Source organism: Callorhinus ursinus, unplaced genomic scaffold (assembly GCF_003265705.2).
Source record: "Callorhinus ursinus isolate GAN/ISIS: 27379988/994484 unplaced genomic scaffold, GSC_fseal_2.0 scaffold23, whole genome shotgun sequence".
NCBI classification, from domain to species: domain Eukaryota; kingdom Metazoa; phylum Chordata; class Mammalia; order Carnivora; family Otariidae; genus Callorhinus; species Callorhinus ursinus.
This window is the reverse complement of record NW_027397085.1, coordinates 19,687,201-19,709,720: the sequence shown is the minus strand read 5'-3', so window position 1 is coordinate 19,709,720 and position 22,520 is coordinate 19,687,201. Positions and strand designations below refer to the sequence as shown.

The 22,520-nt window shown below is 38.8% G+C and overlaps 1 protein-coding gene across 4 annotated transcripts in view; it reads right to left on the bottom strand.

Moving 5' to 3' along the window:
- IL6ST (interleukin 6 cytokine family signal transducer) overlaps window positions 1-13,929 on the bottom strand; it is a 52,577-nt gene extending 38,648 nt beyond the window's left edge. For 2 of the 4 annotated variants that reach the window (XM_025892334.2, XM_073905475.1), the window contains exons 1-2: window positions 13,719-13,929; window positions 711-798 (exon numbers count right to left, since the gene is read on the bottom strand). The gene's annotated coding sequence lies outside the window, so the exon portion shown is untranslated. The remainder of the gene's footprint in view (window positions 1-710; window positions 799-13,718) is intronic. The other 2 variants (XM_025892335.2, XM_073905474.1) reach the window with 2 other exon arrangements.
- Between the last annotated feature and the right edge of the window lie 8,591 nt (window positions 13,930-22,520).

Genomic DNA, 22,520 nt, shown 5'->3' with positions numbered 1-22,520 from the left:
TCAGGGGAGGAAGAATGTCAATATAAACTTAGTTACTATGGTAACATTACTCCTATAATGGTAGAACTACTAGTAGATGAACTACAATTGCCAAAAAGAAGGCAAAGTAATGTTTGTTGAATAAATAAGCTGGATAGGGATCAGGATGAGGAAAATTTCAATAGGGTATCATGTACACACATTACAGTGTTAGTCTGAATAAATCTGCAAAGAGTTAGTCATACCTACATTATATTAATTATTATTTTAAAAATTATCCAACTCTGCTCTATTATTACTAATTATTAATTCATAGTAACACTTGTATACTACTTTACATTACACAAGTGCTTTTATGTAAATTACTCCACCTGATTCTCCTAATATCCTAGAGAAGGAGGCTGGTAGGGCAGGAATCATTATTTTATTATTTTAAGAGTTTATATTTTTAGAACAGCTTCAGGCTTAAAATGAAATTGAGAAGAAGATACAGAGAATTCCCACATACCCTCTACCCCCACACATGCACAGCCTCTCCTATTATCAGTATCACTCACCAGAACAGTATATTTTACCTCGGATGAACCTATACTGACACACTTTAACCACCCTAAGTCTGTAGTTTACCTTAGGGTCCACTCATGGTGTTGTACATCCAATGGTTTTTGAATGGCAAGGATTAATTACTGGAACTTCACAAAAGAAAAATTCTGACAGGTTAAGTTACTTACCCAAATCACAAAATTAGGAAGTGAAGAAACAGGGACTTGAAACCAAGTCTTCTGCCTCCAAAAGTCATGCTCTTTTCATTAGGTCTCACTATAAAGAGAGGAGAGCCTTGTTCAGAAAGCTGGCTTTGATAATAATATGCATTCTTCTTAAATCCTTGCCTGCTGTAAGCCTTCCTGAAAGTATCCCATTTTAGATACCTTCTGACCCTCAGTATAAAACAATCCCATAAACACTCGTATAACAATATTTAAACATCCCACTGTTGTTTTGAAAAAATACTTGGAAACATTATCAGCTCCTCCATGCCTACTTCAAACTTCCCTGATGTTCATTTAATATCACAGAAACATGAAAGGGACATTTTGTTGAATCTGACAAAAGCAGTTAAAGCAAATCTTTAAGAGAATCATACCTTTTACCTTTCACTAGCAGTTAAAGCTACTGACTCTTCAACTGCCATACTATTTTATGCACACAGACATAAAAATTCAGTTTATATTTCAGTACTAGGTTAAATTCTAGTGTAAGTAATGGTGGTTCCTCTTTGAAATGTAAATGATAACTTCAAACTTAGGCAAGGAGTTCAATCCTCCATTACTGTTTCACACATATTATGCCTTTGATATAATTTAATATATAAGAAATTAAATTTACAATGATATATTAAAATGCAAAAGAAATAATTATTTTTAAGTTCTCAAATGAAGAGAAGTTGAAAATACATCATGTAGAAGTCCCCTATAATCCCACCAAGGTAACTAATGTGAACAATTGGTGAATACTTTTGCAAAATTTTCTATTTATATATTACAACATTGTATAAATATATACTTTTACAAAAATGGGATCACAAAAATGTGCTATAACTTGCTTTTTTCACTTACTACATTTGGATATATTTCTAAGTCAATACATAAAAATTAATTCTACTTATAGCATTTGTTCAAATTCACTTTCTCATACAGGTCTTCCCTGACCACCCAGTATTGCTTATCCCCCTTTCCTATTTCTTCTCAAGGGCACTTACCACTTTCTAAAATGACTTGGCAAACATTTCTTGTAAAGGGCCAGATAATAAATATTTTAAGTTTTGTGGCTATTAAGGTCTCTGTTGCAACTAGGCGACTTTGTTATAGATAGTATGTAAACAAATGGGCATGGCTGAATTCTAATAAAACTATTTATTAAAATAGGATGCATGCTAGATTTGGACTGCAGACCATAGTTTGCCAACCCCTGTTCTAAAATAGTTTATTTTATTGGCTGTCATAGGTTGAATTGAGTTTTCCTCCCTAAAGATATGTTGATGTCCTAACCCTCAGTATCTCAAAATGTGACCCTGTTTGGAAATAGGGCTGTGGCTGATGTAATTGGTTAAGATGTCATAAAGGAGCAGAGTGGGCCCTTGATACAGTATGACTGGTTGTTGTTATGAAACAGAAACAAACAGGCACAATGCTGTGTGACAACACAAGCAGGCACTGGAGTGATGTAGCTATAAGCTAAGAAATGCCAAGGACTAACTAAGGGCTACCACCAGGAGCTATGGAAAGGAATGATTCTATCCAGAGTTTCAGAAGGACTTCTGGCCTCCAGAACCTTAAGAGAATATACTCCTGTTATTTTAAGTCACCCAGTTTGTGGCACTTTGTTACAGCGGCCCTGGGAAACTAACTCATTGTCTGTGCACCTAAAATAGAATGTTAGCAAATTAGGCAAGAAATTTTGTCTGTTTTGTTCCCTCCTATCTTCCTACCATCAAGAATCACATCCAGCATAGTAAGCACCTCAGTATCTTTGTTGAATAGATAAACTGACTTTCTTGCTGTAAGCAGGTGCATAATAGTGGAATAAATATACTGTAATATAACTAGTCCCAAGTCTCTGTATGGGCATAAGCTTTCATTTCTCTTGGGAAAATACCTAGTAGACTAGCTAGGTCATATCTATGGTAGGTATATATTCATATTCTTCTTTGGTGATGTGTCTGTTCAAATATTTTGCTCGTTTTTAAACTGGGTGTGTTGTTTTCTCAGTATTGTTTAGAAAGTTTTAAAAAATAAAATTCTATATACAAGGTCTTTATTAGAAAATCCTTTTTTAAGTATTTTCTCCCAATCTGTGGCTTATCTTCCCATTCTTTTACTGTGCTTTTTAAAGAGCAGAAATTTTCATTTTAATCAAGTCCAATTTATTAACTAGTACTTCTGGTATTGTATCTAAGAAATCCTTGCCTAACCCAAAGTCGCAAAGGTCTTCTATATTTTTTCTAGCTAAAAGTTTTATAGTTTTAGGTTTTATATTTAAGTCTATCAACTATTTTGAGATAATTTTTATATATGGTGTAAAGCAGGTATTCAAGTTCATTTTGTTACATATGGGTAGCGAATTGTTTCTGAACTATTTGTAGAAAAACTACCCTTTCTCAAGTGAATTGCCTTTACACTTTCATCAAAAATCAGTTATCCATACATGTGTGGGTCTATTTATGTCCTCTCTATTCCATGGTCGGGCAAACTTTTTATGTAAAGGTCCAGAGAATAAATGTTTTAGGCTTTGTAGACCACAATGTTTCTGCTGGAACTACACCATCTGCTGTTGTAGCACAAAAGCAACCATAGATAATATATAAGCAAACGGGTGTTGCTGTGTCCTAACAATACTTTACAAAAATAGGAGGCACCCTGGATTTTACCTGTGAGCTCTAATTACCCAATTTCTGCTCTATTCTGTTCCATTGATCTATTTACTTTTAAGTATTGAAATCAGTGTTCTGTGTGTAGTTAAAAACCATGGCTACTGCTGGATGGAGTTTTATATAAATGTCAATCAGGCCAATCTGGTTATAGCGTTATTCAAATCTTCTATATCTTTAGTCATTTTCTGTCTATATCCTCTATCAATTACTGAAAAGGGGGTTTGATATCCCCAAATATAACTGTAGCTTTATTTATTTCTTCTTGCAGTTCTTTAGATTTTGCCCTATTTTGAAGCTACATTATTAGGCACATAAATGTAAGGTCTCAATGAAGTGACTCTTATATCATTGTGCAATGACTTTCTTTACCAATGGTCATATTCTTGGCTCTGAAATCTACTTTGACATCATTATAGACATCTAATCTTCTCTTCCATTAGGGTTATCATGGTATATCTTTCCCCATTCTTTTATATTTTACCTATTTCTTTCTTCATATTTAAAGAGCTTTGTTTTTTGTTATGTTTTGTTTTGGTAGGTAGCGTACAGTTGTATCTAATCTGACAACCTCTGCTTTCAGGCCACTTATATTTAATATCATTCTTGATATAGTTAGGTTTAAAGCTATCATCTTTATATTTGCTTTCTACCTGTTTGATCTCTGTTCTCTCTCTTCTTCTATTTCTGTCATTTGTGTTAAGTGAGTATTTTTTATGATTTCCATTTTGTCTTTCTTTTTGGCTTATAAGCTATTAATTCTTTGTTTTGTTATCTTAGTGACTACTCTAAGATTTATAGTATACATCTTAAACTTATCAGTCTACAGCACCTCATGCACAGTAAAGTATACTAGAGTACACATCCATTTCTCCCCTCTGGATCTTTATGCTATTTTTGGCATACAACTTATTTTTACATATTTTATAAACTTCAGATGTACCTTATATATGTTGTAAACCATACTGTCATTGTTTTTGTTTAAATTATTTTAAAAGAGATTTCAATAATACAAATATCTTGTGTATACATCCATGTCTACTACCATTTCCAGAGCTTCTCACCCTATGTCTAAGGTCTACATTTTCATCTAATATTTTCCTTCTGTCTGAAGGATTATTATTATTTTATTATTATTTAAGTGTGGGTCTGCTGGTGATGGATTAAGTTTCTATATACCTAAAAATACTTCATTATTATTTTTCATAGATATTTTCACTAGATATAGATTCTCAATCAATCCATTTTTCTTTCAGTACTTTAAAAATGTAGTTATTAAGTTCTTGCATGCACTGTTTCTAATGAGAGATCTACTATCATCCTTATCTTTCTTCTTTTGTATGAAAAGTCTCTTTTCTCCTCTGGATGCATATAAGTTTTTTATAACTAGTTTATCACTAATTTTGAGCAATCTGACTGTAATGCACCTTGGTAAAGTTTTCGTCATGTTTCTGGTGCTTAAGAGTTTGTGGAACTCCTAGGATCTGCTAGTTTCAATAGTTTTCATCAAATCTAGAAAAATTGTGGCCATTATTTCTTTGAGTATATTTATCTCTGACCCTCCTGCTCCTACCCTTGAGGATCTAATAACATGTATTATTAGGATGCTTGAAGTAGTCCCCCAGCTCACTGAAGCTCAGTCCACTTTTTCCTTTTTTTCTCTGTTTTATAATTTCTACTGCTGTGTCTTTAGGTTTACTGATCTTTTTGTCTGCATGTCTAATCTGCCATGAATCCTAACTTGTGTATTTTTCATTTCACACATATTTATCATCTCTAGATGTTTAATTGGGTCTTTTTCATATATTCTATAATTCTACCTAACTTTTTGAACATATAGGACACAGTTATAATAACTTTTAATTTCTTTGGTAATTCTAACATCTATGTCAGCTCTGGGTTAGTTTTAATTAATTTTTCTTATTATACATTGTACTTTCAAGCCTCTTACATGCCTAATAATTTCTGATTGGATGTTGCACACTGAATTTCACCTTATTTGCTACTGCATCTGTACTGGGTTTTTTTCTATTTCTATAATCTTTTCTTTTTAAAGATCAACTGGGCCACCCAAACACCCCTGTATTTCTATACTCTTGAACTTTGTTCCAGGACACAGTTAAGTTACTTGGAAACAGTATGGTCCTTTCAGGTCTTGCTTTTTTTTTTTTTTTTTAAGATTTTATTTATTTATTTGAGAGAGAGAATGAGATAGAGAGAGCATGAGAGGGGGCAGGGTCAGAGGGAGAAGCAGACTCCCTGCTGAGCAGGGAGCCCGATGCGGGACTCGGATCCCAGGACTCCAGGATCATGACCTGAGCTGAAGGCAGTCGCTTAACCAACTGAGCCACTCAGGCGCCCCCAGGTCTTGCTTTTAAGATACACTGGTAACTAGGTATTTACCCAAAGAATACAAAAATATTAATATAAAGGGATACATGCACCCCGATGTTTATAGTAGCATTATCTTTAACAGCCAAATCATGGAAATAGCCCAAGTGTCCACTGACTGATGAATGGATAAAGAAAATGTGTGTACATATATACATACATATATATGTACACGTGTACACACACACACACACACACACACACACACACACAGGAATATTACTCAGCCATTAAAAAGAATGAAATCTTGCCATTTTCAGTGACGTGGATGGAACTGGAGAATATTATGCTAAGTGAAGTAAGTCGGAGAGGACAAATACCGTATGATTTCACTCATATATGGAATTTGAGAAACAAAACAAAGGGGAAGAAAAGAAAGGCAAAGAAACAAACTTAAAAAAAAAGATCTTATTTATTTATTTGAGAGAGACAGCATAAGTGGGGGGGGAGGCAGAGGGAGAGGGAGCAGACCCCTTGCTGAGCAGGTAGCCTGATGGAGGGCTTGATCCTGGGACCCTGAGATCATGACTCGAGCTGAAGGCAGATGCTTAACTGACTGAGCCACGCTGGCGCCCCCCAGACTGTTAACTATAGAAAACAAACTAATGGTTACCAGAGGAGAGATGCATGGGGGGATGGGTGAAATAGATGATGGGGATTAAAGAGTGCACTTGTGACAAACACTGGGTGTAGTATGAAGCGTTGAATCACTATATTGTAAACCTGAAATTAATATCATGTTCAAATCCCAGGAATTTAAACAAAAACTTAAAATATACTGGGTGGGACTGGAGCAATGCTTATTCTAGGGTGATTTATTTCCTACTACTGAGGCAGGATCCTTCTTTGTCTCTATCTAATATCCCATGAGTCAAATGGTTTCGAACCTGGCTGGTGAGGACAGGTACCTTTCCTGACCCAATGGAAGCACCAAGTCCTGTTACCTTTACGGCCTCCAGGAGGTTCTTTCCCTGGTCTGTAGTAATTTCTTCACATGCATGCACTGGTCAGTACTCAGGTGAATAGCTGAATGGGACCTCTGAAGCTTTCAAGAGTCCTCTAGTATTCTGTTTTGTGAACTCTAGCTCCTTTGGTATTCCCAGCCATTTCCACAGGTCAAAGAGAATCCACAGAGCTGACCCTGGATTCCCCCTACCTGTGCCATGGCCTGGAAACTTTCTCAAGGTAGTAGGCTAGTGCAATCACAGGATTCATCTTATTTGTTTCCCATCTATCAAGACCACTGCCTTTCGTTATTCAGTGTCAAGTCTTGATTATCACTGTTTCATATGTTTTTTTGTTTTATGATTGTTTCAGGCAGAAGGGTAAATCTTACCCTCCTTATCCCATTTTGGCCCTAAGTGCAAGCTGCCTAGTCGTTTGGATACCAAATCAAGCAAGGATTACATGATAAAACTACTGTCAAACTATTACGCATATTGGTGTGACAAATCCTAATTAAAGCATTTGTAAATTAATTTTAGCAACATACATGAAAACAACAACAAAAAAAAACCCCATAAATACTAACAAGTATTAAGCCTAAAAATAGGGGCGCCTGGGTGGCTCAGTTGGTTATGCATCTGCCTTGGGCTCAGGTCATAATCCCAGGGTCCTGGGATGGTGCCCCAAGTCAGGCTCCTTGCTCAGTGGGGAGTCTGCTTCTCCCTCTCCCTCTACCCCTCCCCCCATCCTGCTCGTGCTCTCTCCCTCGAATTAATTTAAAAAATCTTAAAAAAAATGGCTAAAAGTATAAGTATGGTCCATTAAGCAAAAAGATAAAATATTACCCACTGTATTAAGAAAACTATACAGTCATTCCAACAGATGCTTGAAAATCATCTGATAATATTCAACAACTGTTCACTTAAAATTTAAAAATAATAACAAAAGTGTCAAAAAAACAAAGACTGAAAGACACCATCCTTATCTTGATGAAGTGTAACAAAGAAGAGGACAGATTCTGGAATCAGACTGCCTTTGTTCAAATCCCAACTCTTTATTTTTTTTGAAAAACATCTTAGCCAAGTTATTTGATATCCCTCACTTTCATTTTCCTTATCTGTAAAATGAGGATAACACCACCACCTACCCACATACTACCTAGGACTTTTGTGAAGATTGAATAAGTCAATAAACATAAAGCACTTACAATCTACCTGGCTCATAGTATGTACTCAATAAACGGTAATCTGTCGTTAATCAGTGCCGCTCTTGCTGTTGCTGCCACAATCCGTTATCAGAAACCTACAGCAAACATCATATTCAAAAATAAAAACTGGAAGCATTTCTATCAAAGTCAAAATTCAAACAAGATGCTTGGAGTCATCACTTATTCAACACTGTTCTAGATGGCTTAACCAAAAATAGAACAAATGACGATATAAAAATGGAAAAAGAAAAGCTTGTAGATGATATTATTTTTTAAGAAAAAGAATCAAATGACAAACTACCACAACTACTGAGTTTAACATAATAGTTAAACAAAAGATCATCAAAAAACATAGCTCTCCTATATACCAGCAATAACCAATTAAAATGTAAAAGAAAAAATCCTATTCACAACATCAAAAACTATAATAACTAAGAAAAAATCTAATCAGAACTATGTAATAACTTTATACAGAAAACTATAAACCCTTACTAAACAGCTCATCAGTTAAGACTTAAATACCATGGAATGGAAAACAAAATATACATAGAATAGACATTAGTTCTTCACAAATTATCTTCATGTAACACAACTTCAACCTAAATTACAAAGTGGTTTATTATAGAACTTTACAAACCAATTTAAAATGTCATATAAGACATTAGATAATAACCAAAAGCCCATTTTCAAAAGGAAGAATAAAAAAATACTTGCCCTGTCATCTATTAAGGCACACCACAACATTATAGTAATTAAGACAGGGCACTGCATGTGAATAATCTGATCAACGGTATAAAACAAAAAATCCAGAAAGAGACCCATATATATTTAAGAATTTAATCATCTGATTAAAAAAAAAAAAAGCACCTCGTACCACTGGGGAAATAAAGGACCATTTAATAAATAGTACTGGGACAACTGGCTCCACAAGCAAAAAGATGGAGTTCTACTTCATTACACATACATACACACTCCAGATTAAGGATCTTTAGATTTCGAGTACGGGAGGAAAATACAGAGTTATGTTTATGACCTTAGAGTCAGGCAAGTCCCCCTACACATTATCACTGACTGTTTTACACATATGAAAAGATTTAAAGAGTATTTTGATGACTATTTACGTTTTCACTACAGCTTAAGAAATAAAACAAAACACATAGTTGAAGCCAAATAAACAGGTCTTGCTCTTAAGAAGTTTAAAATTTAGAGAGATAGAATATGCATAGAATGCTACAGAAGCATAGAGAATAACCCAATTCACAAAGGGTCCGGGAAGGCCCAGAAATGAAATACAAGTGAAGATTTTCCTAAACAGAGAAAATAGCATACACATGAGCTATAAGTCATCTTTGACTCTGAATGTCAAATGAAGATTATCAATGGCAAAATTCCAGCACATGCCAGTGTACAAACCAGAGCTGTGCTATCTGAAACACAGCTCTGATGAGTTTACTTTGTGTTAGGGAATGGAGGTGAGGGTATACATACAACAGAACATCCAAACAAAAACAGATTGTGTACACAACCAATATGAAATGCACTCTTCAGAAGTAATGATGAAACCAATCTACCTCCGAGCACAGGATGAAACTGATGAGTCTGAGTAAAGAGAAAATGAAAATTTGGAGGCAGAACATCCAAATTTTAACAGGGCTACAGATTTACTGCGCTGAAAGGAATAAAGCTCCTGCTCTGAATATGTAAACATAAAGCTTTAAAATAATAACCTATGCTACAGCCACATTTCAACACATATAGCTCTCTTAGTCAAGATCCATTACCTAACTAATTCCTCATTAAGTCTCATTAAGATATACTAGACAGACACAGAATGAAAAAGAAACTGTAGACATTGTAACAATATCAGGAATGTTTCTGAACATGTTGACCGGTTTCGGTTGTTTCTTGAATTTCTCTTATCTCCTGGTTTCTATCGAATGATATCATATGGTTGGAATTCTTTCATTTAGCTTCTTTGTCTCCTTCACTGAATTCTCTGCGAGGGTTTACCTCCTGGCTATGAAAGTACCCAAGTATTTGGAATCTACTATTTTTTAAAAATACCAACATATGAAGACACAGGACTTGAAGTATCACTATTTTAAACAAAATAATTTCAAGAATTCTGGCTGGGATCTTTGATTCCAGTTATGTATCATTGTCTTGGATATTCTGCTTCTGACTCAAATAGAAAGGTCTAAAAACAATACAAAAATACACACATGCTGGTGCACACATATAGATATAAATGCACTGACTTCTAAGAAAAGTCGTTATCTTTTTCCCCCATCTAAGATCACCCTTCTTGAACTGCCTAAGTCAATGGGGTCAATTGTTGCCTCTTACCTTTCCATTAAATTATAGCTTATCTTCCTTCATGATGTCTCTCCCACTTGTCTCTTTTCTACCCTCTACCATGACTAACATAATTTAGGCACCGATCACCTTACTATTTATCTGCCTTCCTGCTTCCAGGCTCTTTGCATCCTCCAAATCATTCTGACATTATAGGTAGATGAATCTATCTAAAACACTACTTTAAACTCATCACTCTTATCTTCAAAAGCTTTTTAAAGGGTCAATAATAATGCCAAGTATTCTAGCTATTTAAGAACCTAAAAATTTGGCTTCATGTGCCTGTCTAACCTATCTTCTCCAGTATTTAAAATCTATTCCAGAGGGGCCTGACTGGCTCAGCTGGTAGAGCAAGTGGCTCTTGATCTTGGGGTTGTGAGTTCAAGCCCCACGTTGGGTAAAGAGATTACTTAAACAAATAATAAAGTCTATTATAAAAACCCCCTCTACTCAGGCAGCTCCCTCAGGCCACCCCACCACTGTACATCTAAAGAGAATAGCAAACAATCTGCTGAAATTATTTATGTAGTTTCCCATATACAAAGCAAATATTTAAGCTCTTATTTTCCTTGACCTCATCATGCCATTCACATTTTGGTCTACTTTTTATCATTCCCTACTCCTACAGACTAAGCTCACTCCTACACACTAAGCTCAAGCCACAGTAAACTACTAGACTTTCTCTAACGCACTTTGTTATTTCTGAGTTTGCTTCTACATATGCTATCCCCTGACTCTACAATGTCTTTTCCCAGGCTCTGCTTTGCACCATGTATAACTTCGATGAAACATCATCTCTCCTGTGAAATTTCCCTGTTCCCACAAACATCTTTGCTCCCAATGCACTTGTGTACAGTTCTGTAACAGGACTGATAACACTGTAATTATTTGTTTCTATGTCTTGATATCCTCAGAATCTAAGATACTTTGAGACACATAGAGGACAATTAAGAGTGGGTTTAAAAGACCTCCTGGAATGGACATATTATTCTAGTCACTGCCAGTCAAGTATACTATATGAAGAGGGAATATATGCATCACAGTTAAGACCTCAGATTCTGAAGCCAGGCTATGTAGGAATTCTAGATCTACCCCTTAATAACTGTGTGGCACTGGACAAATTAACCTCTCTTTGCTTTGGTTTCCTTCTTTGTAAAAGGAAGATAGTAACATTTACCTCCTAAGGTTATAAGGATTAAAAGAATTAATACGGGCAAAGTGCTCAGAACAGTGACTGGCACAAAATAAGTATTACATATGTATCGCCTATTATAATTAATATACCTTGGTTATTTCTGACTCTTTCTACATAGACCTTTATTTGGAATGGGTTTCCTTCATTTTTCTCTTTATCCACATCTCATAAAGGTTTCAAGTCTGACCTCTGCTCAATCCTTTGATCATTCCAACCGTTAAAAAATCACTCCCTAATTTAAATATAGCAGTTTCCCTATCATTCCACATTTAATTGAAACTGCCTTGCATCCTTGCAATTTTTCATACATCTGTCAGCCCAATTTCTGTAAACTCTATAAAGGTCCTAAGAATACCTCATGCCTCTTTGTGAATTCCTATAGCCAGCAGTAAGTGTTTAGTATTTGTTGTGTAAAATAATAAGAGTAGAAACTTCAACTGTGATCATGCAACCTTGCAATCAAAGAAATGGAGAAGACTGTGAGAACATTCCACACTTCTCTGGGAGCCAGGCTGCTAATGTATTAGGGCCAGGGAGTCGACTCCTGTTAAAATGAGAAGCTCTTGCTTCTTTCTGTGGGGGAAAAAACCCTCCTTGCAGATCAGTTATGGGGAGTAGGCAAGTTCCCAAACCAAACTGTAGTAGTGGATCCTTTAGGAGAAATGTGTCAGCATGACAAAATGACCAACTGAGAGTACAGGATTTGGAATTACACAGATCTAGGTTTCAAAGGGACCCTAACCCTCAGCTTCCTTCTCTATAAAGGATATCACAACATTTTACTTCATAGGTATATAATAATCGACATTCACCCTAAAATTTAACTGCAGTGCAAATTCCCTTGGGAAAATTTTTAAATAAACTCAAAACACTGGAACTCATAAATAAAAATGAGAACACTGTGCATGTTTTTCATAAGAAAATATATTAACTTAGCTGGCAGCAGTATTTATAATATTCTAAATTACCTATGAGAAAATTAAACATGTATAGCATTGTCAATTATACAGACTTGAGGGAAAAATTCCACTACAAAACTTATTCTCCTTTTCTCACACTTTCTCCATCAGGTAATTTTTTTCTTCCACGTGATTAAAAACAAATGTTCAAAATAATCTCCCAAAACAAATAGCTGGAAAACATGATTTAACTTAATATCAAGTTGGTCCTATAAACGCAGAATTCCATTTACAGTTCAAAAATACTTCCAAATGGGAATTATCATGAATTTAAGAAATTAAGATAATGGCGAACAGCTAGCTCATATGATGATCTGAGTCAGGAATTTCAAATTAAGAGTTGTTCCAACTTGAAGCTGGCAGTCACACAGTCTAAAGGGTTTGTTTACAGCACTGACTTAACCAAAGGCTCCAATCTTTTCTAAGAGTCATCCTGGCATCCTAATCACTAATTATTTTAAAGCAGCGTAACTGTTGAAAATGCCAATGCTACACAAATTAAACCGAAATGGGTGTTCTTAAGGGAGGAAAAACCCAAAAAACAAAAGTGGCAAGTCTTAGTTCTAACTTGTGATATTTTTTCAGTTGGAGTTATGAATAAAATGCTGTTCATCTACTGAAAAACAGAACCTTGCCGCTTGGAATAACCTTTAAGCTTGGGGGAGGGGTGAACTTTTAAAGATGGATTCGGTGCTTCTCAGATATAGTGTTATGTAGGATTCGTTAGGACGGGTACACGTAAGAGGTAAAAAGCAGAAAAAAGACGTTAGTTTAAAATGTTTTAATTAAGGTGAACTTTCAACCCTGTGAAACATTAGAACCTCAGGATGAAAGATGGCTTTGGTGAAGAGATACTAATCTCCGGTTAGAAAATGAAGAACCGAGTGCGGGGCTAGTGGAAATTAAGGGGAGATGGAAAAGGGCAAAAAGTGGGGATCTGGGGGCGTGGGCCTAAGAAGGGTGTGTGTGTGTGTGTGTGTGTGTGTGTGTGCTGGAGATAAGGTCTGCGCTTACGTTTGAGAAATATAGATGACAAAGTTGTAGAAATCAAATTCAGAGGTGTGTGAACACGGAAAGGAAGGAGGAATGTGGGGATTTCCAGGCTGGAACTAACAAGTTTTCGACGGACACGGTATTGGGGCGCCCCTCTCCCGGGGAAGGGTGGCCCCCTCGAGTGCCAGGTCCCCAGGCCCGAACTCCCCGACCTAGCCCTCACCCTCCCGCTACACGGCCCTTCACTCGGCCACGGCACCTCCTCACCTCAGGCCGCGGCGCCTCTCTCATCCGCGTCTGTATAGCGCACGACTCCCTCCGCGCCAGGCCGGGCCGGGCCCGTCGGCCGCGCAGCCGCGGCCTCCGGCTCAGCTGCGCCCGGGCGTTCCCCGCGCGGCTCCGCGGGCCTGTCGGCTCCCCGCTTCTGCTCCGGGTCGCTCCGAGTTCCTTCCCGCAGACGCGGCACGCGGCCCTCCTCCCACGGCGGGGCGTTGCGCCCCCCCAACCCCGCCCCGCAGCGCCCTCGCCGCGCCCCGCCCCCGGACTTAGGGACTCTATGCTGATTGGCTCGAGAGAGACCCGGCGCGCCAGGGTATTGGCCGGGCGGTAGCCCGACGGCGAGGGGGCGGGACTCCAGGCAGCTACGATTCCCGTAACGCGGATCCTGGCGTCCGGGATTCCGGCGGCTGCGCCCGCGTCGCTTTTCCTAGACCAGATCGAAGGGTTCCCCCCACCTCCCCTCTGCGGGCGGAAGGAGCGGAATGTTCCATTTTTTCGTGGAATAACAGGGTCGTGAATTGAAGCCCGGGTGCTTTGTACGCCTGCCGCTCTCCCTTCTCGTTGCGGTCCCGCGGCCTGCCTTCGCGTCCTTCCCCGAGGGACTCAGAGCCGCGAGGGACCGCCGGGCTCCCGTGGGGACAGGGCAGGCGTGGGAGTTTCTCACGGAAAGTGAAGGACTCGATGGTCGTGACTCCACACGAGATTACCGCAGATCGTGGTGGCGGCGGCCTCGGTCCAAGTCTTACATAAATGAACCTTGCCACGACATATATTTTTAAGTTGCTAAATGAGTTTGGCTGTGATTTATCAGTGAACCCAGAGCTGGTGTGACACGCCAAGAAGCTAGTTCTTTGCGGTTTGTACTCCCAGTCTGTGATTTAAATACCTAGCAAAAACTAATTCCATTATATTCCTGCCCCGCCTGGGAAATGGACCTTAAGGCTGTGATTTCTTTATTCCCCTCAAAAGCAAGATGGGAAACTTCTACGATAAGGTTGTGTGTGTGTACCCGAGGCCAGGGACTTTTGTGGAAGAATGGCAGGCTGTCGGAGGGCAATAATGGTTTAATGGACTTGAACAAATTATACTCATAAATTAACAATTACAAAGTTTTTCATTATATTGAGGATTCGGACAGAGAAAAACACAGAACAAATTATGATCTCTTGTCGATCAGATAATTTTGAAAAGACACGGAAAAGCAGCTCTAGTGCTAAGGGAGTTCCAAGCAAATCTGGGGATGTAAGAGAGACAAAGCTCCACTGTGTTCAGCTCTTGCTGCTCCCTGTCATGCTACAGCTAACCTACAGAGTGTGACTGGATTGTATTCTAGTTCTGCCATTTATAGGCAAGTTTAAAACAAACGTATAAAATTTAAATTAAAATTTTTATTTAGATCTAGCAAACATTTATTTAGAGGCAATGTATAGTGGCTAAGTGTACTTTTCTGGTTGCAAATTGCCTGATTTTGCATCCTGATGCTGCCACTTCCTATGTCTGTGATGGTGGGCAGGTCATCTCAGTTTCTTTATCTGCAAAATGAGAATAATGGTATCAACCTAATGGGATTGCTACAAAGGTTAAATGAGTTAAAATATGTGAGGGTGCTTGGTATGTAGTAGGTGCTCAATACTTGCCAGCTGTTATTGAATGTCTGCTATGTCAGGGCTTCCCAAACCTTTTACATCAAAGCATATATTGAAAATGATGGTATTTTACTGGTACAGGGAATAAAGATGGGGAGGGAATCGATATCTCACAGCACACTAGTCTGCCTTGTGCACTGGTCAAGGGAGCAAAAGACTGAGTCAGTCCTTTCATGGGTATCTCTGGATTGGCTTAACCCAGTTCTAACCTCTAAGAAACTCACATTTTGTGGGGATGGTTGAAGTCCTGGGCTAAAAAAATGAATCAATACTGAAGAAAGATTTTTCAGAAGAGGAAGAGCCCTTCCCCTCTGGGCTGGAATTGCATGACTTTGCAGACACCTCTTTAGGGTATTGGCCCTGAAATGACCACTTTGCAGTTAAGGATTTGTCATGAGAAAACCCTGTCAAGATGCAACAGTAAGTGGGAAAAAGTGACATATCAATCAAGAACTTGCCATGTATGCCTTACGGTCCTTTGGGATTTCACATATATCAAAAGCATAGGGTGGTAAGTGTACAGTGAGAGAGCGACATGAGGACAATGAGGTTACTCAGAGTAGGTGAATAAAGCCAGGAAAAAAATGCTACATAATAAAGGTAATCTATGCCGAAGACCAATTTTGCCTGCTTGCTATTTGCATACAGTTGGCCATGACCAAGATAGCCGTTTACTTCCTTGCCTGTGCCCAGTTGTTTTTCTGAAACTCTGTGTCAGCCTTGGAATGATCTGCATGTCCTGTCCCAGCCTAATGATTTCAGCACCCATGATAATGACTCAGACCTCATGGTTTCTCATCTTTCTCTTTTCCAATCATCTTCAACTTCATCTCTTATCAGAAACCCACAGATGTAGTTACTCCTTGAATCCAGTCATCAGATGAAATCACTCCACCTGCAAAATTTTCAATTGTTTTAAATTTCTCTCTACCCACAGCTACATACTCTTGTATCTCTTTTACTGGCTCTCTCCCATTGTGTCTACGGTTTGTCCTCAGCGTGACCTCCAGTCTTTGTTCTCAAAGTTTATCCGTTATTTCCCACCTTTGCTTACCTCCCTAAGTTGTGGGAACCCTTTTATCGACTTTTTTGAAACTGCACTCTCACTAGTATTTTCAATTCCCTTGACCTTCAGCCGTGTTTACCTTATCAATGCTATTTCCTAACTATTTCCCTTGTCCTTGAACTATCAGCCCCACCCCAACATCTGTTCCTAGTACAGAACCTTGTTTCATTATTCCCTGGAAAAAACCAGTACCATCATTTGTGAGCGATCTTCACTTTTCTCCAATTTAAGAGGCAAGTGTATATAGCCTTACCCTCTTTTCCCACTGCCTTACTCTTTTAAAAAGGTTTCCTCCTCTGCGTTCTTGGTCCCACTCCTTACCAATTTCAGTCCCCTAGTTTTACATTTATCATTATTGGCATAAAATACCTTAGAAAAATTTAAAAATTAAATATTTAATCAATGGTGAGTCCGGGACAGTGTTTCAGTATGTGTTAAAATTTTTGTAATAACCTAATAGCATCTAATTCACCAAGCAGAATGAAAAGTGATTCAAAATAAATTTAAAAATGAAGCAGTTTCAGCCACACTGTAATCTACTTAATAAGTTTAGCATGAAACAGGAACTTAAATCAAGTTGTAACTAAGTTTCCAAGCTCAAAAACATGACAAATTCATTTCACAGCAACAAAACTAAGCAATAACGTAACTCCATTTCAAAAAATTTCACATAATCACTGGGCATACTGTAAGAACACAACTTGAAAGTTTTCCACAAACCGAACAAAGCCATATAATGAGCATCTAGATCAAGAAAAATAACATGACCAATACCCCCCAAAGATCCCCTCCTGCTTCCTTCTAGTGATTGCAAAGCCACTGATGACCACTATTCTGACTTCTAACACCATAGTTTCATGGCTATCATTTTAAAATTGAGAATTTAGCAGAAACTTCTTAATCTTACTAGAATTTGCTTATTTTATTTCATTGTAATGGATAACTATAGTAGAGCAAGAGAGTTAGAAATGAAATAAATACTACTCTGTATAAAGGTTAAACACAGACGCAAATTGAAGCAGAGGGCATTTAGCTTCTTGTTACACTAGACCTCTGGGAAACCCTGTCAAATAGCCCTGGGCTTTCAGGGAGCAGGAAAGGCCAGTGCAGAAATGTGAGCAGCAGTGAGGGAGAACCGTTTTCCCAGACACATACACAGGATAAGGAAGTCAGGTATTGGGACTGTAATTTTGCAATAGCCCAGACTAGCTTCAGAATATCATCCTGAGGATTTTCACCACACTTTGCTTTTGTTAACTGACACAACTCTTGGAGAAGCCAAGGTACTTCCTTTGTTGACCCTCATATGCAAGAATACTTTTCAGTTACAAAATAGATTCCTTGGCTTCAAGTCTGATACTTATACTAAAACCAGACAAATAAGAAAGTACCAACATGAACTTTAAAAAAATATATATTTTATTTTATGGGCTTGTATGGCGAAGAATTCCCAGCCCTTTGCCTAGAATTTGGATAGTGATTTGGTACTAATTGGATTAAATGATGGCTTAGGCAAATGTGTGTCTGTCTCCTCAAGGGTAGCTGGCAGTACCCACTGAAAAGGCAAAAATTAAATGAATATACTTCTTGACATAGCTGGAATTTCTTGAAAATTGTTCTTTCCGGTTTTCCTTTAGAATTTTAGGGTTTGATCATTTTCCAGGATCAACAAATAATAAACGGAATTTAGTGTCAGAGTCAAATGAAACTGGGAAAAATATGAGCTAGATTAGCTCGTATTTCAAATTATGAGAATCATTAGTTTGCTGTAAGTGGGCATGATAGACAGACTCTTAGTGCAAATTCTATGACCTCTGGGTTCTCGGTGTTCTTTGTGTGATTTGACTGTGTTATGCAAGATTGCAGTGCCCATCTTGCTAGTGTCTCTCTGTTGTAGCTTTGAAAAATCAAATTGCCATGTGGTGGCCTCGATGTTATATGAAATTGTAATACTTCTCTTGTGAGGAGACTCACTTTTCCTTGCTAGCTTTGATGAAGCAAACTGCCATACTATGAGCTGTCATATGGAGAGATCTATGTATCAAGAAATGAAGGGTGGCCTCTGGCCAACAGCTAGTAAGAAACTGAGGCCTTCAGTCTTACAACTGAGGGAGGTGAATTCTGCCAACAAAAGCAGATCCTGCCCAAGTCAAGCCTCGGATAAGACAACAACCTCAGCCAACAAAATGATTGTAGCCTTGTGAGACCCAAGGCAGAGAACCCAGTCAAGCTGTGCTCAGACACTTGACCCACAGAAACTGTGAGATAATAAATGTGTGTTGTTTTAAGATGCTACGTTTGTAGTAATTTGTTGTGCAGCAATAGAAAACCAACACAGGAGGCAAAAGTTGAAAGCTATTTACATATATGTTCATACTGAATGTTATTTTTACACATTTAAATCCAGCATTTCTTAAGTCAGTTAGAAGATCTGGATCTGGAGAAGGGAATTATATCAAATAGGAGCTTGCTCTGGTATTCCAAAGACCCAGGAATTAAGGGGATTTATTTATTAGTCCAATAAATGGTCCAATTTATTCAGTTCATTTGTCCCATAAACAATTACTGAAAATCCACTATGTGCCAGGCACTTAGATATGGATCTGAGTAAGACACATGTGTTGGTCTTGAGAATCTCAAGGTCTAATGAGAGAGAGAGGTAAATAAGCCAGTAATTACAGCCATGTCCTGGTGCCATGGGAAAGGTATTAAGAGAACATTTGGAAGTGCTCGCACAGGAATACTTAAGGAACGGGGGATTATAAGAACTCTTGTACTTCTCTCTACCTCCAATCTCACATCCTCTCACTCTGGTAGGTTATAGATGGCCAGAAATTCTTTGATACTTCTCTGTGGAGGGCTGAAGTCTATTTCCCTTCCTAGTGAATTTAGCTAAGCTTGAGGATGGCACTGATCAATACAGTACAGAAAAAAACCAGTTCAGGGGCTAACCTTTAAGAGAAGCTGTCACCTTGGTCTCTGGAAGTCCCGAGCCACCACGAAGAAGTCCAACTTCCTTGTGAGACCATATGGAGAGGGCTGAGATGACATGGAGAGGGGCAGGGGCCCAGCTGCCCAGTCACCAGGCATGAGTATAAAGCCATCTTGTAACGTCCATACCACATCAACTGCCAGATGGATACTACTGTGGTGTCAATCGGTGCCACGTAGAGCAGAAGAATTGCCTACCTGAGCCCTGCCCAAATTCCAGACCTCCAAAACTCCAATACATAATAAAATGTTATTTTAAATCACTAAGTTATGTCAGGGAGAAATAAACAACCAGGATGAAACCCTCAAATCCATCATGCACAAATGCTGAAAATCTGACCATTTCTTTCAATGCCTTTCTATCACCTAAGCCACTTTTGTGTGTCATAAAAGTCCTCCATTACCTGACCTCTACTTACTTCTCCAACCTTATCTTTATCATAACCTCCAACTCCAGGCTGTCATAGTACCAATTTGCTAATGGTTCCTGGGCTAGCTTCCAATATACTGTTTCTTGCTTCTATGCCAAGAAAAGAGAGCTTCACGCTGTTCCCTTGCCCTATCATTGCCTTCTTTACTTTCATTTCCTAACTTGATTACCATCTTTCAATATTCATCTTAGGAGTTATCTCCACCCCAGAAATATAACTGACTTCCCCGTGCTCTGGGCCATGAGAAACTCACAGCAAAAGTATGCAAATGAGTCCAGATGATCTCCTCTACTTTCTTTTCTCCAGAGTGAGCTAACTTCTGGGGCAATGGGAAAGGGCTTCTGTCCTCAGTCTTGACATGGCCTAGCATCTGTTGAGATGACCAACAACCCACTGTGGTTCCTGTGTGTCATGGCCGCCACAGTAGGCACCCATGAAGATGTTTTTGACTCACCTGGACTCATGATGTGCACAATCCATGCCACTTTCTACTTTCGTGACTCCGTTATAAGACCCCTTGCGCCCTTTGTCAGCTAAATTCTGTGCCCTTCTTGGGGATCTAGGGGCAGTTCAGCTCTTCACCTATGCCTCTCTGGGGCTGCTAGAGATTCAGAAGGGCTGCCTTACGCTTTCCCTACTCTGTGCGGCCATCTTTAACTTACTACTGTCAAAACACTGTGTGCTAGGAAACACTGCTAGGCTGTTGCCTCCCAGGATTTCACAGTGTAACAGATCCCCAACATCATCATGAGCCTCCACCATCTTTCCTCACCTTGGAGTTAACCTCAAGGTAAAGGGTATGGTAGAGGAGCCTTTTTTCCTTTACTACCTCTACTTCTCTTGCTTATACTCATTTATGTACTTCTGATCTCCCCAACTTGGTAAGTCTTTATCTGGCCCGGAGGTGGGTGTGGGCGGGAGGTTGATGTTACCAGAAGGGGCAATGAAAACTGGTCAGCAAACACTCTTCCCAAATCCTTCTTATATCTGACCAAGTCTTTGGAATTTGAAAGCCAAGAGTTTGACACCTTTAATCCCTACTAATGCTGTGATAATTCTTCTGAAGCAATGGGGGAAATTTACTAAATGGGGAGTGCAAAGAGAAAAAGCATAATCTGGAATGAATTTGACTAAAATACTTGACATGCCCGAAGAAAGTTTTTAGTTCTTCCAAATCCATGTTCCCTCTTCTCCCATCTGCCAAGACAGTCATAGATAAGAAACCCTAAATTAGAATAAAGAGTGTCTGCTGTCCTGAATGTGATTTTTGCTGTGTAGGGAATGAGAAGAGGGGAGAGATCAACCAGATGAAAACTTGCTTTCAAGTTCCCCGGGGCCAGAGCTTAAAATGGAGCATTTTCCCCAAGGGTTGACTGACTTGGGAGCTGAGCCTCAGAGGTCATGTAGAAAATTTCCAGGGACATTCAAGGCAGCCCACACTCTTGATTGTGGTAAATAAAGGAAAAAAATAAAAAAGCTGCCTGGCACTGAACTTTCTGTGTCCAGCTCTGGTTCTGCCTGCGGAGCCGTGTGAGAGAGGGTCACCAAAGCCCTGATGTGCCGCCACCCATCTCCCTCCCTTGGCTCTTCCTTCCTGCCTTCCTTTCTTCTTCCCCCCTTTACCTCTTGATATCATTATTGTGACTGTATTTTCCTATGCTGCTTTTTTTTTTTGGCACGCATGAAGGCCAGACAAGAAATGAAAGAATGGACAATTCCTCTCACATGTTTACCTGTAATGGTCGGAGGTGGGAGAAGGGAAACCCGGTATATCTTTAAACCTCTAGCGTCTAGCTACCAATGGACTGAATGATCCAACCTTATATACAGAAAAGGATTCCAAATCATTTACACTGCGATTTTGATTTTAAGAAGAAGATAAAGTGATTTTTTTTTCCAGGTAGGAATAAGTTGCGCTATTTTCTCCAACTGATCAGAGACAAACTTTCAGTGCCTAAATGACCAGTCATAATACTACCCTTCCTTGAGTGCCGGCTGTGTGACATGGAACTCACTGTCCTAGGCACCTACTATCCCAATTAATCTTTGCAATAAACCAGTGTGGAAGCTGTTGTCATTCCCATTTTATATACGGGGAAGCAAAAGCTCTGAGAATTTAAACAGCTGCTCAAGGCCACCCAGTAGATATTCGCTCATGGGGACTGGGACCTAAGTCTTTATTGCTCTCAAAATCGTGCTCTTTCGTGATGCCACACTGTCACCTCACCACATGTTTCACAAATATTTCATTTGTGAATTGAAATTTGTGAAATTCAATTGTGAATTTCACTCTAATGATTTTAAATATTTTGAGCTTGTCAAAAATGTAATGGGATAGCGAGGGTTGGAAGAAAAATCTTTTCTATCCACAATGTTCGGCCACGCTGCTCCTTCTGGGGATTACTGTGTGTGAAAATCAGAGTGATAACAAACACTTAGTGTTTACCACGTGCTAGACATTTTTCTAAGTGCTTTATATCTTAATTAGCAATTCTCACAACAACTCTGTGCAACTGGTATTATTATCCTCCTTTTAAAGAGGGGAAAACTGAGTCCCAGAATGGAAATGCTACTATCCCAAGGTCTCATTCCTCCTAATAGAGACTATGGGATTTGAATAGTGAGACTGTGCTCTTAAACACTGTGGGAACAGCTA